General features: G+C 42.8%; 1 long non-coding RNA gene and 1 pseudogene across 2 annotated transcripts; one reads left to right on the forward strand and one right to left on the reverse strand.

Moving 5' to 3' along the window:
• Positions 1-12,256: 12,256 nt before the first annotated feature.
• LOC122459413 lies at positions 12,257-16,695 on the forward strand. 2 transcript variants are annotated; one of them, XR_006280109.1, is made up of 2 exons: positions 12,257-12,499; positions 14,544-16,695. It is a non-coding gene; the product is annotated as an uncharacterized LOC122459413 (long non-coding RNA). The 2 variants fall into 2 exon arrangements; XR_006280110.1 differs by lacking the exon at positions 12,257-12,499 and adding an exon at positions 12,535-13,767.
• LOC119854135 lies at positions 13,606-13,791 on the reverse strand (annotated as a pseudogene).
• Positions 16,696-18,013: the final 1,318 nt, after the last annotated feature.

Raw genomic sequence — 18,013 nt, forward strand, 5'->3', positions numbered from 1 at the left:
ATCTGCATTTTCTCTCTTTAGAAACATAAAACCCTCACTCCCCTCTCTTTTGGTTCTTCTTGTGGCGCTGCAAATATTGGAGGATCATGAACCCTGTGCTTGCATCCCTCATGACAATAGTACAGAGCTGTGCAGGATCCATGCTTCTGTCAGAGATGGGCAGTGAGGAAGGCCCCACGGGTCTGAGGGCTTTTGAAAAAAGGCACAATAATTATGGGATATAGATGACCTCATGGGATGGAGATAGTTACTCATTGGGAACTTGACCCTTGCACGGAGTCACCCCTATATGAATTGTTTCTGTCCCACCATGCATGGCCAAAATTTCCCAAAAGACAGTGTGTTGGATGGTGATGAGTTACACAGTGGGATACCTAGCCATGGTGCACTGCACTGTGCAGTGATACAAGAACTCCTGGTGAGTACGCGCATTGCTGGCACAAGGAGCCAAGTATGCATGCCAACAAACAATATACTAACCATGGTAGCTCTATGCTGATGTAACTCACTTTGGCAAAACGTTGCAGTGTAGACATAAGATTCACAGCCCTACTCCTTTCCTTACACTGTCCCCTGTGCCTTCCTCTTCTTGTGCACCAAGCAGTCTCACTTCTCTTGGTTAACTTTCCACCATTAACTTCCACCCCAGCACTCTCTACTCCCACTCTGGCAACTAACCATTCACAGAAATATATTTTCTAAGATCAACGAGGACCGGTCAAACAACACAACATGTATAATTTGATCTCTGGGAGGAACATGTATGTTACCTCAGAAGTATGCCTTGCCCATAGTTTACAGGTGTCTATAACTTCTGTCTGTCTGTCTGTCTGTCTGTCTCTCTCTCTCTTTCTCTCTGTGTCTTCCCTATCCACCAGTGTTCTTTTATTTTCCTTATTACACATCTGTGAACTATGCGGGGCAGGTACAATACCTGCCAGCAGGGGAGTCATTTCAGAAAAATTTGAGGAGGGGAGAAGTTGTGTCAGCACATAGACTATTATATGTGATTCTATTATATCCTGTAAAGTCGGGAGGGGAAAAGGGCACTCTCTGGATCTCTGAGAAAGAAAGCAGGAGAGCTACTTAAGAGTGACTGCCTGTGACAAGGTAGGACAGCACTGCACAAGTCCCACTGCATAGTGGGTTATCACAGACCTCTGCCTCTTGTGTGGATGATCTGGGTTTGGTGGGGTGTTTCAAGACACAAGAGAAGGGGCTATGGTGGTGGCTACTGAGGGTTAAGGGTATGTTTCCTGCCCCCCTGCCATCCTTTCATCTAGCTCAGAAGCTGGAAGGGTGTCTGCGAGTTGGGCCCCAGTGTTCTGTGTGACTTGTTTTTGTTTGGAATCCTTTGTTTATGTCACTATATAATAAAGCCCTGAGGCAAGAGACTGAAACTCTGCCACAGTGCCGCTAGGGAGAGCGTTATTCTTCTTCCCCAGCTGTTGGTCCTGCCCACCAGCCCATACTATCCTGTGTCAATAACATTAAAGGCAGCCTAACAGACTAAAGGCAGACTAACAGGTCTGAAAAGATCAGCACAGAAGTAGACCGCTTGCTTCTAAACTAGACAGGCACCATGAGTAAAAACCTGGCCCCACTTAAAAGGTAAATGGATACAAGTCAAAACAAATGCAAAGCCCACCTCATTGCCCAAGCTTTTCCTCCTCAGTATCTGCACTCTTTTGTATTCATTAGAAAACCAAACCTATCTCCTAATATTAGGGAAGGGAGAGAGAGAAAAAAACATTCCTGTCATTGTTTTATTCTGGGAAGGCACTCAAATATTACAGTGATGGATGCCAGTATCAGAGCCTAGACAGTGAGATAGATCCAATTGGTACTAGAGAGAGACAGGAAAACAGACCGAATGGAAATCCATTACCGTCACTCTGATGTTTGGGAAGGGGAATCACTGGCACAAAAATCCACCTCCAGAAAAGAAAAGAAACAGCAGTATCCTTTTAACAATTAGAACCTGCAAAGGAAACAAAAATATTTCAGCCTCACCAGGCGGGTTTACTACCAGTGCAATTGGGGTGGATATAGGTTAGAAGGATTAAGACATACAGATCTTTTAAGACAAATATTAGAGCTCAGGATAAAAGGTACATGAGACCATCATTTTATTAATATGCAAATGGGTAGAAAATGACAAACATGGCTTTGCATTATGCGGATAGAAAGACAGAACTGGAGGCCCAAATGCTCCTTGGCATAGAACTAGATATTGGCAGGAAGGGCCTCATATCCTGTTCTGTGTATTGTTCTGCTAACTTGCCTGGTGGCTGGGAAAGTTTCTTCCAGCTACTTACACTATCCTTACGCTGCAGCTGGTTTGCCTCCTAGCTATTGATTCACTTCCCCAGGCATTTCTCCGATTGTCGTGCTCTTGTCGTTGCATCAAAGAATTCATTGGATTTGGGGGGTTGGTTTCAGACTGCTTGCTGCCAGAGCAAAGTTTCCGGCATTTCCTCATTTTTAAACACTGAGAATAGTAAAAGCAGATGTGTGGATAAGTGAACTTTCAGCCGAGTTACAGGTGGCGTTTCAAGGGATCCCAGCTGCCTAATATGAGAAAACATGCATTTTACCCAGTGCTGTTTCACTGGATAGAACACTACCTTCCATATTTATTGTTCCGTCTTCTTAAAAAAACCACACACACACAATACCCATGGGGTGCAAAGTCTTAGCACAAAGAGCAACTTTTTATATTTTATCAGTTTCCCCCCAATTATTATGTGTATATATATTCAATATATCTGATCCAATGTTAATTGTTGGGAGCTTGCTTTTGCTTTGAATTACTTTGTGCATTGCACCTTTAAATCGAGACTGGTTTCCTCTCCCCCACCTTGCTGCAGAGCTAGCTGCCATTTTGTCTTCAGCTACAGCTTGCTGCTGAGGAGGCATGCATGTGCTGCGCTAATGGAGACCTTATTTTGGTTCATCCTTGTTTGAGTCTTCTCTACACAGACAACGCAGGTTGTTAGGAGAGGGGGAAAGTCCACTCCAGTGTAGAGGGCCCACCCAAGGCATATTCACCATTTGAGTGGGCTGTCTGTGGTGCATATGCTTTGTATAGCCACTTTGCACAAGGGTAAGTTGTGCTCCCAAAAAACTGTGTATGGTTGCTCTTTGTGTAGGGCTAAACGTAACAGTTTGGTGGACAGAACTGCACAGAAACCTGGTAACAGGAGACAGCACCTTTAACATCTAGGTGACTGGTTTGAATCTAACCCAGACTGGTTGTGAAGTAAAGCTATTTTTGTTTAAAATTATGTGAGAGAACCCCATGAAGAATAGAGAAACTGATTGGAAATGTTTCAGTAGCCATTTTAACCTGTGTATAAAAATGCACATTGGAACTTTTCAAGTACTAGACGTAGTCAGCAGTAGTTTGACCTCAGACTTCCTAATGCACTTGATAGATGACACCATAGTTGCAAATCCTGTCTTGCATTATTGCTTATTTGGCTTCAAGGCAAATGGTGTTGCCAAGGCTATTTCACGATGGGTACAAGGGAAAACAAAAAACAATGAACCATTTCATGACAATGATGACCCAATGCAGTGAAGGGCAGAAAGACATTAGGCATTGATGCTTCTGGGTACGACCAGAACTTAAAGGTGACCTCAAATAGTCAGTTTAAAAAAAGAATAGAGTATCATTATGTCACAGGCTGAATGGCCCTTTAAGGCATGCCCTTTAAGCATGCCATTAAGCAGTTTCTCTTTGAAGTCTGGTCCTGAAGTTTTTTTGCTGTAGGATGACTACCTTTAAATCTGCTATTGTGTGTCCAGGGAGGTTGAAGTGTTCTCCTACAGGTTTTTGTATATTGCCATTCCTAATATCTGATTTGTGTCCATTTATCCTTTTATGTAGGGACTGTCCAGTTTGGCCGATGTACATAGCAGAGGGGCATTGCTGGCATATGATGGCGTATATTACATTGGTGGATGTGCAGGTGAATGAACCAGTGATGGTGTGGCTGATCAGGTTAGGTCCTGTGATGGTGTTGCTGGTGTAGATATGTGGGCAGAGTTGGCCACGATTATTAATTATTATTTATTTCTATTGTGGTAGTGTCTAGGAGCCCCAGTCATGGCCCAGGTCTTCATTGTGCTAGGCGCTGTACAAATACGAACAAAGAGACAGTCCCTGCCTCAAGAAGCATACAGTCTAAATCAGGGGTGGCCAACCTGTGCCTGAGAAGGAGCCAGAATTTGCCAATGTACATTGCCAAAGAGCCACAGTATTATGTCAGCAGCCCTCCATCAGCTCCCACATCCCAGCTTCCAGCTGCCCCGTCAATCAATGCCTCCCCTCCCGCCCTGTGCCTCATGCAGTATGCAGGAAGCTCTGGGGAATGAGGAGAAGAGCGAGGGCACGGCAGGTTCGGGGAAAGGGGCGGAAAGGGACAGGGCCTTGAGGGAATGGGAGAAGTGGGGGCAGGGCCTGTGGCAGAGGCAGGGGTTGAACAGTGAGCATTGGGAAGTTGGCACCTTTAGCTCCAGCCCCGGAGTCAGTGTCTATGCAAGGAGCCGCATATTAACCTCTGAAGAGCCACAGGCAGCTCTGGAGCCACAGCTTGGCCACCCCGGTCTAAATAAACATATCATTCCCTGCACGGTTTATCCCTTAGCATTTTGGCAGCCCACGGGCTTTTACAGAAGGGAACAGAGAAAATCCCTGTGTGGAAGAGGAAGCCAGTCAGCCCAAATGAGTATTTGGTTACCCAAAGGGCTTTGCAGGGGAGTGAAACTAAAAATATTTTGCCACCCTTCCTCAGGGGAAAAGGACTGAAATGAGTCACTTATTCCTAAGAAGCTGTGGATGTGATAGAGGACAGCACACTGTGACACATGTACAATATTCATTGATTGTCTCTCCTCACGGTTGTGAAAATTGTGAGCTGTGTTACAGAATTAGAGAGCAGATTGATGTTCTCAAGAAGATAAGTGACTGAAAAACTAATTGATTGCAAGGTTGGTTTTAGATCCAGGAGGCCAAAGTGCGGCCAAGGGAACAAATGCAGGGTACCTGAATTCTAAAATGTAGCCTGTGACTACCCTCATCTTTAATCTGGAGGTGCAGCCTTGGGAGACTATAGCCCTGTGCTTGCAATCTGGAGCCAAGCAGTGTCCATCTACACTGAGCAGACGGCCCTTCAATTATAGGGCCTTTCCCTTCCATGTGGAGATGTCTGTCTGAGGCTTGGTCTACACTCCAGGCCTATATCAGTATAACTACATCACTCCAGCGGCATGAAAAATCCATACCTCCCTGAGCGACGTAATTATACCAATCTAACCCCTTTGTGTAGGCAGCGCTATGTCGACAGACAAGCTTCTCCCGTTTACATAGCTACCGCCTCATGGGGAGGTGGAGTACCTACACCGACGAGAGAAGCTCTCCTGTTGGCATAGGTAGCATCTTCACTAAGTGCTACAGTGGCCCAGCTGCCCCGCTGCCCCACTGTAAGTGTAGACAAGCCCTGAGCCAATAAGTTGCAAGAGCTGGTCAGGAATTTTTTGACCACCTTTTTTTGTTGTTGTTGAAAAATGCCAATTGGTTGAAATCAAAACTTTTCATGGGAAAGGGTCAGTTTCTCAAATTTCTCTACTTGAAAATTTTCAGGAAAAAAGTTTTAAAAATTGTCAAAAGGTCCTATTATCCACATTTTAAAAACACACAAAAAAATTAAGATCTCCAATTTGAAAAGACTTTGTTTTGAAATTTAAGCTATTTATATTAGAATGTTTAAAAAAATTGTCGAAATCAAAATGATACATTTGAATTGACCCAAATTTTGTGTTTATTTGCAGAAATTTTCAAGATTTTGACTTTTTGTTCTGATTCAGGAAAGGAGAAATTTCCAAAAATTTGCACAGGATGGGAAAACTGTTTCCACCCAGCTCTAGTCATTTTCTTGACATGATTCTTAATTCACTAACAATAAGACCAAAACATTCAGTTTTGGATATTGCTTTCTGCTAAACAGTGTTTCTTGCTACTGGTCAAACACATGGACATCCAGTCACATTCTCTGGAATTATCCATTTCCTCCCATTTATGCCAGCTCCTTGATTGTTTTCTATCTGGTGAAAATTGACATGTTTAATTTCCAAAGGACCTTTTCAGACACAGATTTCTCCTCAAAGCAGTATTGCTGTTGTGCTCTTTAAATCTTGCAGAGAAGGCCAAACAACCCCATTATTAATACTTCCTTACAAAGGAAATTGGGGTCTTTTACACAGCATTCTAGCTGAAGATACAGACATAGATCTTTAAGATATACCAATTATTATTATTCTCAATATTTGAATAGCTGAGAATATATCAGATTGGCTGGACACAGTTTGTTATGGAAACTTCAGAGAAATAGAAAGGAAGTAAGAGACGTGCAAGGGATAAAAGTAGTGGTGTGACATGAGTTTTAGGTCTGGCTACCAAGATGGTTCTGAGGATGGGTTCTGTGAGGAAAGCAAGTTGTTGTGTGGATAGCTCTCTATCTAGCAAACCTGGTTATCAAGACAGTGATTAGTCTTCCAGGAGCCAGACATAAGGACAGCACAGAAAATGTGATTAGCCAACAATACTGACAATTAATTTCTTGTGTGGGATGTGTGAGAAAACTCTCCCTTCCTGTTGCATAGTGATAAGAGTGCCATCTGCAGCTGCAGTCCCCCTCAGACACAAGCTGGGGCCAGATTCTGCTCTCACCATTATATTGGTGTAAATACAGATACAAGTGGAGTAACTGGATTAACTGGAACACTGTGTGTATGTAAGATCAGACTGACATCCAGGGGCTTTTGTTTTAATTTATTTGCTTTTTGTTGTTTAGTTTCCTTTGTTTTTTCTTGCTACTTTAAACAAAGCAAAAATATGATGCTGTATGCACTGTTGTTGCTGTTCTGCTCCGCGCTGGTTGAGTTAGTTTCCCAGGGGAGCACTGTTTCAGCTTGAAAGTTTCTCTCTCACCAACAGGAGTTGGTCCAATTTATGATGCTGACATTTGAGACTCCTTTAGGGAATCTGGGTTTTGTGTACTCCCTAATTTGAATTCTTTACTGTAATATCTATTATTGAATACATCAGGCCAAATCCTGTTGCCGGTTTCACTGGGGTTAATGCAAGGTAACTCTCTGATTCCAGTGGAGTTTCTCTGGATTTACCCGGTGTAAACTGATACCAGGATACAGCCCATTGTAAACACCTTTTTACAAAGTGGTTACTGTGCAAGCTAAGGGCTTGTCTACGCTTACAGTACAGCTTTCGCACTTAAGTGAAGATGCTCCCATCTGCGTGATTAATCCACCTCCCGGAGAGGTGGTAGCTATGTCAGTGGGAGAAGCTCTTCTGTGGACACAGTGCTGTCTACACCAGGAGTTTGGTTGGTATAACTGTGTTGCTCAGGGCTGTGGATTAAGTTTGTAGTGTAGAGCAGGGCTAGGAGACAAAAACCAGCCTGAAAATCTATACCATCTTGGCCATTTAAAGTGATTTGTCTTGTAAATACTAGGGCAGGGGTGATGAAAGTCCAGCTTAACGCAATTCAGGGATTTCTGCAACGGAGCCTGCACCTAGCCTCATCTTCCAAAACAGATGCCCTCTGTGAAGACGAGGCTCCTAGGTCCTTGGCTGGTGTAATTCAGCAGAGCACCATTAACGTCAGTGGCTGCACAGATGTACGCTAGCCCATGATCCAGCCCCCAGGGGTCTCTGTGCTATCGCAGCTAGGCTGCTATTTATACACACTCTGGCTTTCATGGAGCTACAAGTATGTGTCCCCGAGCAGGGGAATCACACCCACAGGTTTGTACTATAGACACAGCCTAAGCAGCCTTCGGGCTCGCTGGCTAGTTGCCAGTGTGGTCCTCCATTGGGCACAACTTGGCCTTGACAGCATCCCAGATTTACCAGAAAGCACAGCAACCTGCTGTTATTGTTTTTTAAACAAACCTATTTTCCAAGTACAGGAATGCAAAAAAGCTTTTGAGTTGAACAAACTTCATTTCTTTTTGGCTGTCTTTGTGTTACAGGTGTGCAAACAGCTGCTGTTGTTCACAGACAAACAATTACTCCTAGGCTGAGGTTTCCTCTGCCAAGTTTCAAAGCAAAGCACATGTTTGAGTCCATATTATTAGTAGACAGTCTGAAATTCTGCCTGCCATCCCCCTTGGGTATCTAGAGCTTCCCAAGCAATGGCACTAGTGTGGATCTGCTGAGTGGGGCCAGGTTGCAGGAGCTCACTCTGAGAGACTCGAACACCTCCTGGTTGCTGCTGCTGTGTTGTGCTCCCTCTGTAGTTCCAAGGAAGGTGTGGGGAGGAGTCTGTGGCATGGCCAGTGAGTGGATCCACCAGAACATAGATCCACCAGCCAAACCCCCTACACTGGGGGAATGGCCACGGGGGTGATGGGCTGCAGAAATAGCCACAGAGAGCACCACGCAGCCTGGGAGAAATGCTTCTATCCCAGCCTATCCTCCATCATGATGGAGGGTGGGGCAGGCTCAAACCTGAGTGATGCTGAAACCCTGCACACTAGGTTGAAATGCCAGTCAGGTGTCCCCTCCCCCCCCATTCCAGTTTCCATCGTGCACAGGCTCCCAGAATTCCTTACTCCGGCACCAGCAGCAGGGGGGAATTTGTCCCATCTCGTGAAACACCTTATAACTAAACGAAAACATGTTTTGTCACCCACCCCAAATCAGGCCAGATTCACCAGGTTTCCCACCAAACCATAGCTGGCAAGTTCCCTTTTCATGTAAGCGACACAAGAGAGTTACTTAATGGAATGTCTCTGGGCCACTTGCACCTGAGCAAAGCACAAAGGAGGAGGCATCAGAACCATAAATAGATACATATTAGAAACTCTCTAAACATCCCCACATTTTGCATAGTTGATGACTTTCCGTAATAGATATGGATGATAAACAGCTTTAAATAAACTAAAAATTTATCAGTGTCACTTCATTTATCACCATTATGTTAAACTGAAAGGTATGGAAAGAAAACACTGCATTCGGTTGAAAAACTCTGTGCAAATGTGATGAAAGAAGACTAAACTCAATGGGCCAAATCCTACTCTCATTTATACCTCAGCAACATCGCTAATGGGGATTTATAATGGAAGCGCTGACAGTGAAGAATTAGCTATGGACTAAATAAAAAAAGTTATTTGTAATATTCGGTGCACAGACTTTGTGGGCTCAGTACATGGGTAACAGAGTGAAATTTAATAGCCTGCGATATGCAGGTCTGACAAGATGATCTAATGATCCCTTCTGGCCTTAAACTCTGAGATGCTGTTGTCTATGGGCTTGTCTTCCCTGTACTGTAAGTTTGTGAGGTAAACTCAAGTGCTGCCCCTCCACCCAACTGTCAAGAACACACAAAAGTCTTCCAAGTTTCCACCAAATGCATCCGATGAAGTGAGCTGTAGCTCACGAAAGCTTATGCTCTAATAAATTTGTTAGTCTCTAAGGTGCCACAAATACTCCTTTTCTTTTTACAAAAGTCTCTGACTCAGGTTAAGTGGTGCTTAAAACTCAGTCTCAATGGCCCATCAGCGGGTTGGCGCTAGGGTGCTGCTGATGCTCGAGCTAAAAATGTAGCCTGGGACACTCGGCCTGTCTCTACTACTAATAAAAATGCTCCATGCAGCCTGTTGATTTGCAGCATGGTTGCTGTTAACTCGAGTGTCCATGACACACGCTAACACTGCGGTAAAGACAAGCCCTAAAACAAGCAGAGTCAGAGCAACAAATCCAAACAACCTTAGCTTTGGAACGTTCTGATTCTGATGTAACATGGGATCCAAATGTTGTCATTCAGATCCCTCTCTGAAAGGAACCTTGCTTGTAACAAGTTCTGCTCCATGGTTGATAAGGGAGAATTTGAATATAGAGTGAAGGGGAGGAGTGGGTAATTGGAGCCAAAATTTAGGGCTCCCTGTCAACAGACTCCTCCCCTTCATTCTCTATTCAGCACTAGTTCAGGGGCACCTTATGGTGCTGATCACCAGTGTCAACAATGTGTCAGTTTTCTAAAGCAGACAGTGCTTTAATGAGGGATTTTAAATCACTGCATAATGGAGTTTTATGTAAAATGTTACAAATTTGAGATGATTCTGAGCCAAGAGGTAAATAAAATTGCCTAGTTAGGATTGAAACAGCATATCACACCACACTCTGATAAATGAGCTAGAGATGATTTCTATGGCACATGACAATGCATTAAGGAATCATCTGTATTCTGAAACTTCGTGTTCTTCATAGTTTTTTCAAAAATAAGTGACAGCATCTCAGAAAGTTTACTAATTTCCTTGGAATCTGTATCATTACAACATACTGATTTATATATATTTACTGCTTCCAGGTTTTACCTTACTGGCTTTTTGTCAATACCTATGCTGACAAGTTTGATCAGAAGACCCATCTGAAAAAGTAAAGATCCTTCAAAAAAATTTGGTTTGGAATGCCAGCTGCATTTTAAACTTATGGGGGAAGTCAGGCTTTCCTTGTGACTGTAACTAAGTGTGGTGCTCGTGAAACCTAGAGACTGAAGTATCTTCTTTATGCAGAGAACAGGCAGAGCATGAACAGTAGCAATATGAGCTATCACACCATGTGCCTTATGCCTCTCAGCGTGAGTGGAAAGTGCAGTCTTCTGGGCAGATCTCAGCTCATGGAAGTTGTCATGAATTTTTTGACATCTCTCGTGACTTCAGTGGAGCTATGGCAATTTACACCATCTGAGTCCCTCCCGGGCCATTCAAAGCTTGGGAGGAATGGAAAAGCAATCCTGGCCATTACTTTCTATGGCTGGTAAAAGAATGAAACAAATGTGAGAGGTAACAGGGAATGTTCCTGTTAAGAGGGGTAACAGCAGTGTGAATGATCAACAGCATGAATTTAATAAAGAACAAATCATTCCAGAGAAATATTTTTTTAAACCAAAATGTGCCCTCGATAGTGCAATGGCATCTGCTAGTATGAACCCCTGTGCCCATATGGGGTCCCATTGACAACAGTCGGAGTCCACACGGTCACAGAGGGCTGTGTGAGCAGATCTTGATGTAGGATTGGTGTCTGAGGGGGAAAGAGAGAAAAAGAGCAGGTCCGGTATGTCTGGTTTTCAGTAAAGCAGTTGACAGAGTCTTGTGAAACCTTTCTTGAAATTAGTTCAACTTGGCTTGGATTTGAGTATTTGCGCATGGACTGAAAGCTGGACTGAGTACTGTAAACAAAGCAAAACAAAATGAGAAACAGCAACGTATCACACTGTGAGGGGCTGGCCAGTGGAGCAAGCAAAGGATCGGTGCTAGGCCAAGTTTTATTTCACATTTTTATTAACATCTAGAGGAAGAGGGTAAGCAGCACACTAGAGGCCCAGTCCTGCTGCCACTGCTCTGGGAGCAGATTTCCCACTGACTTCAATAGGAGATCCATGTGCATAACAGCAGCAGCACAAGGCCCTAAACTTGCAGATAATACTAAACTAGGAGTATCTGCAAGCATCAGAGAGGAGAGGATACAAATAGTGTAAAGGGACTAGGAGGAAGTCAAAATATGGCTACAAAATTATACCCATCCAGGAAAATGCAAGCTTTGGGAGGGAGTGGGATGGAGGATAGAGCAACTTGTAAAGCAGCAATGCTGAGAAAGACATGAGGATGAGTAGACAGCAAATTGGATATGGGCTTTTAACGCAGTATATTGGCAAAACAACCTGACATGCTTGATTCTCCAGCATTCTCCAGCCACATTAGCAATGGATGGCACTCTGGTGGTGCAAAGCAGACATAGTCCTGTTTTAAATGGGCTTAGAATTATTTTCCCGTATAGAATCTCAGTCCTGCAAGTACAGTATAGCAGTTCCTATGACAAAACCCTGCCATAGCCCCCTATGAAGGGGGCATGGCCAGGGAAAAGGAGAGAAGGCCAAGGCATTGTTCCATCTTACCAGTCCTTGACTACTATTCTTAGTCAGGAGAAGATAGAACAACCTTCAGGCCCCTTTATCTTGTGCCAGGCACTGAGCTAGCACCCACTGGCCACAGGGTCAGGGAACTGCAGAGTTGACATAAAGCCATCTTTACATCTCTCCAGGCCTGCACTAAGCACAGCTCAGCCAGCCCAGAAAATTGAGGCTAATGTATTTTGGGGCTGTGGGACTAAACACATCCTATTCTCTCTCTCTCTCTCTCTCACACACTCACACATATACATCAAGGAACTGATAGTGTCTCAGCATAGCACTGGTTAGCCCACATCTGGAATTCTGCCTTCTATAAAAGATAGATTGAGAGAATAGCAACAAAAATGATGAAAGGACCAGAAGATGAAGATTAACCTATGAAGAAAGGTTACAAGAGTTAAATCTGTGTAGTTTAGCTAAAGGATGATGGCCAAAGGAGATATAAGTCTACAAGCAACGGATGTGTGTAAAGGGCAAGCAGAAAGAGGAATTGCTGAAGCTGAGTAAGTATCTGGAAATATTTGTTTCCCAACGGGGGGTAGATTAGAGAATGCCACAGTCTTTTAAGGGAAGCCCCATCACATGAGTGATTGGAAACTAGACTGAACAAAGTACTGGATGATATCCTAGAGGGAATAACTCTTCATCAACAAGGATAGGGGAATGAACAAGATGAATTCATAGGTCCTTCCCATCTCCGTGAATCTATTTAATGCACTCACTTTTCTCTGTGCTTGAAAATAGACACATTTTAATCAAAAAGGGGCTGATTATGGTGATGTGAAAGCTCTGGGGCCTCATCTGGCAGAGTTCCCTTGAGATTCCCAGAAGCAGAAGAAGAGAGCAGGCATTGTACCTTCTCTCTATGGAGTGTGGCATGCATTTCCCCTGAGCAGGGCTATTGTTCCCCTCTTCAACCATTTTGAAGCTAGCACCTATCTCTGTGCTAATCGCTATACGCTCTGTACTCAGTGTATTTGTGGTCAGCTCCTGCAAATGCATGAAAAGAGAGGCACTATGGGCTAGTGGCTTGAGCACTTAGCTGAGACTCGGGAGCCCTGGTCCCTGCTGTGCCACTGATCTGGCAAGAAACCTGAGGCAAGTTACTTTTCCCCTATGAGTCTCACTTTCCCCATCTGTAAGATAGGGATACAGACCTCCTTTGTAAAGCACTTTGAGATTTATGAATTAAGAGCAAGGTATTATTCATATTACTTGCCTCTTTTCCCCTTGGGCACCTGTGCAGGGCTAGGCACAATATAGCCCCAAATCTTGGAAAATACACAATTTACTGAAGGAGAAAAACTGGGGATTACATGGAAATCAGTGAAACTAAGGAAACAACAAGGTAAACTTAATTGATATGAGCAGTATGGGGGGGAAGGCATCTTTCTATCAATGAGATCACTAATCCATTTATTATTATGATTTAGCTCTCAGGTAGCACTTTTCACATATGGATCACCAGGTACATTACCAAGGTGGATGTGTTCTGATTTTAGAGAGGGAAATAGAGACAGATAGGTTAAGGTCACACCCTGATCCAACGACCTTGTTCCTAATGCTGTGTTCTGACCACTAGATTACATTGCCTCTCTACAGTTATATTCCAGGGGACACATGAATGCACCTCCTCCAACACACACACTGCTTCACCGACCTCCACAAACTATGCATTGAAGGTCCCTGCATTTAAGGAAATTGCAGGAGTCAGCATATCTGGATTGCAATGGATGTGCCTCATCCTAGAAAAGCCACCTTCATGATCATGGTATCTCCCCTGCCAGCTAATTACATAATTATGTCGTTGTTATTAATTATTTAAGAATCTTAATTCTTTGAAAAGGTGCCTTCAATTATTAATGGGCAGGCTCTGGCTGGAATGACCGCCTCCAGACAGCCTCACTGGTACAGTATACACATCAGTCATTCTGAAAAAAGCCACTGAATTTTCAAGCCATTGTTTAGTTAACCATTAACAATTCATAAAATTCCAGCTCCCTGCACAATAAGCAGCATTCTCTGAATGGTATTAGAAAATCCTATTTCTAGTCTGTTATGAAACAGAGGGTTTGATGTGCTGCCAATTTTTATGTGGAACTTTGGAAACAGAACACTTCCTGCACTGTGAGTCTTAGACTGAGTGGCTGTTAAATAAAGCTTTCCTACCAACTCAAGTTTATCATCACATACATTTGTGTGTGTGTGTGTGTGTGTGTGAGACAGATAGACAGTGGAAAAATCGAATCACTAAATGCAAAATAATAAAAACAATTTCAAATGGATCATTCAGCTCTTCCTGTTTGTCCAGTGCTGACAAATATTCAGTGATTTTTTGTCAACTCAGAAAGAGAAGGAAAACAAAGGAAAAATCAAATATGCTAAGTTGTATAAGTACTGTATATAGGGGAGATATACATAGCTGCAGAAAGCTATGTATTTAGAGATGGATAGATTTTATTTAATTTATTTATTGCCACTGACTAAGCTTTCATTTAAAGCACAGAAATCCCCTTTGGGCCTCTCACACTGTCTCTTGTGCTGCAGTGATAAAAAGGATGTAAACATCACATCGTCAGATATGTGCCAAGTGAAACAAACATGGGATGGCAAAACAGCATATTTGAAGAAGAGGGATACAAACCTTATATTCAAGATATTGGATCCAAACATATATAGGTCATTATCCAGTTGTTTTGCTGTGGGAGGAGATGCAGAACTCCAGTGGTTTATTGGTATAATTCCTTGAAGGTGAAGGAGCCATAAAGTGATCTCAATACTGAGGAGTGAAGCAGCATCATGTAATATAGTTAAACAATAATGCAAACCACAGAAGAATCCATGGAAGAGGAGGGAAATGAATTCACCTAGAAAAGACTGAATATTTAAGTCCAGCACAGAAAGATGTTTGGAGTTTGTGGGGGAAGGTGGAGAATCCCCTGGTTTCCTCTGCACTGATTTCCCATGCCCTGCAGAGTATAAAAACCTCCTAAATAAAACGACTCTATTAACAGACTACTGTAGGACTAGAGTAAAGATGCACTCCAAGTTCTGGATCCAAACCTCGGTTGAGATATTCAGATCTGCTGTTCCAGTTCAGATCCATCTTTGGATTCTGAAATATGGCATTGACTCCTAAATACCATAATACAAGAAAGGGAATCAGCCAGGCAGGATTGTTTAAACTGTCAGACAACTCATAATTTGACAGTGATCCCTTTTTAAAGTGGGGGAAGGTACAGGCTTTCAGTGATTCAGATTGATCACCTTCTAATCTGCATTTTAGGTTTGAGTTTTTATTATTACAGAAGTGATTCAAAGAAAAAAACCCCTATCTTATTTACATATAAAACAATTAAGTCCTGTCTGACTTTTCTGCATTCAGGAGCCAGCCACATGTTCTGCTGCAGGGTATTGTAAGGGACAGGAAAATCTGGGAAAATGCTTGCACCAAATTGTTTTGGTTTTCCTATATATTTGCGGTGTAATCAAGCTGCATATAAAATCAAAAGAAGATTGAGTAAGCGGTGAGGCTATATAGTACATAGAAGTGTGGGCCTGATTCACAGCCCACTGAAGTCAATGTGCAATGATTGCAGTGGGCTTTGAACCAGGCCCCCTATGCATGGTAACCAAGATAGAATAAATTGCAGCAATGGACATAGTACCGTAGTTTAAAATGAAGCTAGAGCAACATTTTTAAGATTGGTTTTTTTCTTGCTCCAGGCAGATAATGGAACTAGCCTCCAGACGTGTAAACTCTCAGCAGCCAGCATGATCATCATGAGCCAATTTCTATTGAAATTAGATCAATACTATTTTTTTCCCTTCCCCTCACTGGCTCCTAAGTGATTCATGAATCTGAAAACTAGTTCATGAATCTGAGAGGAAGGGGGAGAGTAGGAGGTGGAATATCTGCAGTCAGCAAACCTTGACTCTGTTTCATGAATCCAGGGATTAGTTACATAATATTCTGCTGCCTGCTAGTTGAAACCAGTATTTAGGTTGCCGTTTAAAACTTTTACTTATTCAATTCCCCCCACTCCCCCTCCAAGAACTGGGTAGAGCCACGTTCTTTTGCACATACACACACACACACGGCAAAAATCAGAGCCATGTTATATAGCAACTATTTGAGTGTATGTGCATGTGACACACATCTTAGCTACACTTTGTGTGTGTGTGTGTGTGTATAGAGAGAGACAGACAAGAATCAGTGCTGCAGTAGATAGCACTCCTGGATGTGTCAGAAATCAGAGCTACGTTATGTAGGAATTCTCTGAGTGTGTGTGTGCTTGTGACAAGGTGGAGAGCCACGCTGGGTAATGTGTGTATATAGAAAGACAGACAAGAATCAGCACCACATTACCTAGCACTCATATGTGTACTTGTATGTGACAAGAATAGTTTAACCGGTTATGGGCCCTTTAAATCTGTACTGGAGCCAAGTCTCTTTCTCTGTGGAGTTTCATAAGGAAGCACATGATGAGAGCAGTTGGAAACCACATCTCTGTGAGTGCTGATTACAGCCGACTGAGGAAAATGAGATTTTTATCTTGCAGGAATTCAATTATCAAAAAAATAAAATACAGCCTGTCTGCCTTTATTTGGCTAAACTCACTGCACCACGGGGTTTTTAATTTAACAAAAAATGGTGCAAAAATTATTTAAAACATTGTGTTTTTTGTAAAGGAGAGAAGAAGAAGAAGAAGAAGAAGAAGAAAAAGCCAAAGTCACCCTGCTGGCAAATGAATGCAGCAGGGATGATGTCATTGGAACAGTTGGAGGAGAAAAGAGAAAAACAAGTCTGTGTGTGCTAATCCTGTTTGCTGCCCTAAAGGGAATGGAAGGCAGCCAAGACAAGGAGTTCTGGGAAACCATATAAGGGTGCCAAACAAGCTCTGCCGCCAACATTAGGAACTGACATCTTTGTTCTTTGTAACTTGGAAGGCTGCCAAAGGCCTCATTTCAGCTCTGCGGCATGATTACACTGGACATCTGCCAGCTGAGCTCTGAGCTCCTTTTCTTCTCTTGAAGCTTTTTGCCAAACATGCAGCAGTTGCCATGGCAGTGGAAAGTAAAGTTTATATATATATATATATATATATATGAAATATAAAAAACAACAACAAAGCAGAAGCACGCCTTTATCCAGCTGTGCCACATGTGCAGATATAAAAAGCAAGCTAACCTATTAATCAAGGGTTTTTCACCAAGACAGAGTGATAGCGATGAAAGCAGAAAGGTGACATGAGGATAAAACAATAAGCACACACACAAAATGGCCTGGCTGATGAGTCTATAGGATGTTTTCCTCCTCTACGTCTATCTGAAGTCATAGGACACCAATTTCAAAATAGAAAATCCTGGGATCGTCACTGTTTTTGAAAAGGCTTTAAGATGTGAAAGAGGTTTATTTATAAACTCTTCTCAGGGACAGAAAACTAAACAACTGAAATTCAGTCGGCTTGCTAGGAGGAAGGGCTCTGTGTCAGCAAAGGTGCAGGCCAAACTATAATATTTCAAATTTTGCTCTATACAATTAACAAACAATCATCCAAGATTCTTGTGTTTATAACAAGGGTTTTATTTAAATAGGCAAGCATTGTCTGATGGACAGATTTCTGCACACAATAGAAGAGGTGTGGTCCAAGCTTGCTTTCTTTTTCCACCCAGAAAGGCGTACAGTAGTTTCAGTTTACAAAGAGGCTATATATAAAAAGTTCACTGCCTGGTGATTTAGATTTCACTCTACTATTTTTAATCAGCTTCATTTTTCACCCTGTTAGAAAACGGAATATCTATTGGGAGGTGGCAAGTAAGCAGCTATCAAAGCCAGCAGCAGATATAGCTGGCATGTTTCTGAAGTCAAGGATGGAGAGAAGCAGGGATAAGATTTCCAGCTCCTGTCCCCTCTCTCCCTTCATCTGACGCCTCATCTCTCCCAGGAGCTCAATGATATCCTCAGAGCATCCTCCCCTGAAACTCACTGTCCTGCCTGCCCTGAGAATTAGAAT

The sequence above is a fragment of the Dermochelys coriacea genome, chromosome 3 (assembly GCF_009764565.3).
Source record: "Dermochelys coriacea isolate rDerCor1 chromosome 3, rDerCor1.pri.v4, whole genome shotgun sequence".
Taxonomy (NCBI): Eukaryota; Metazoa; Chordata; order Testudines; family Dermochelyidae; genus Dermochelys; species Dermochelys coriacea.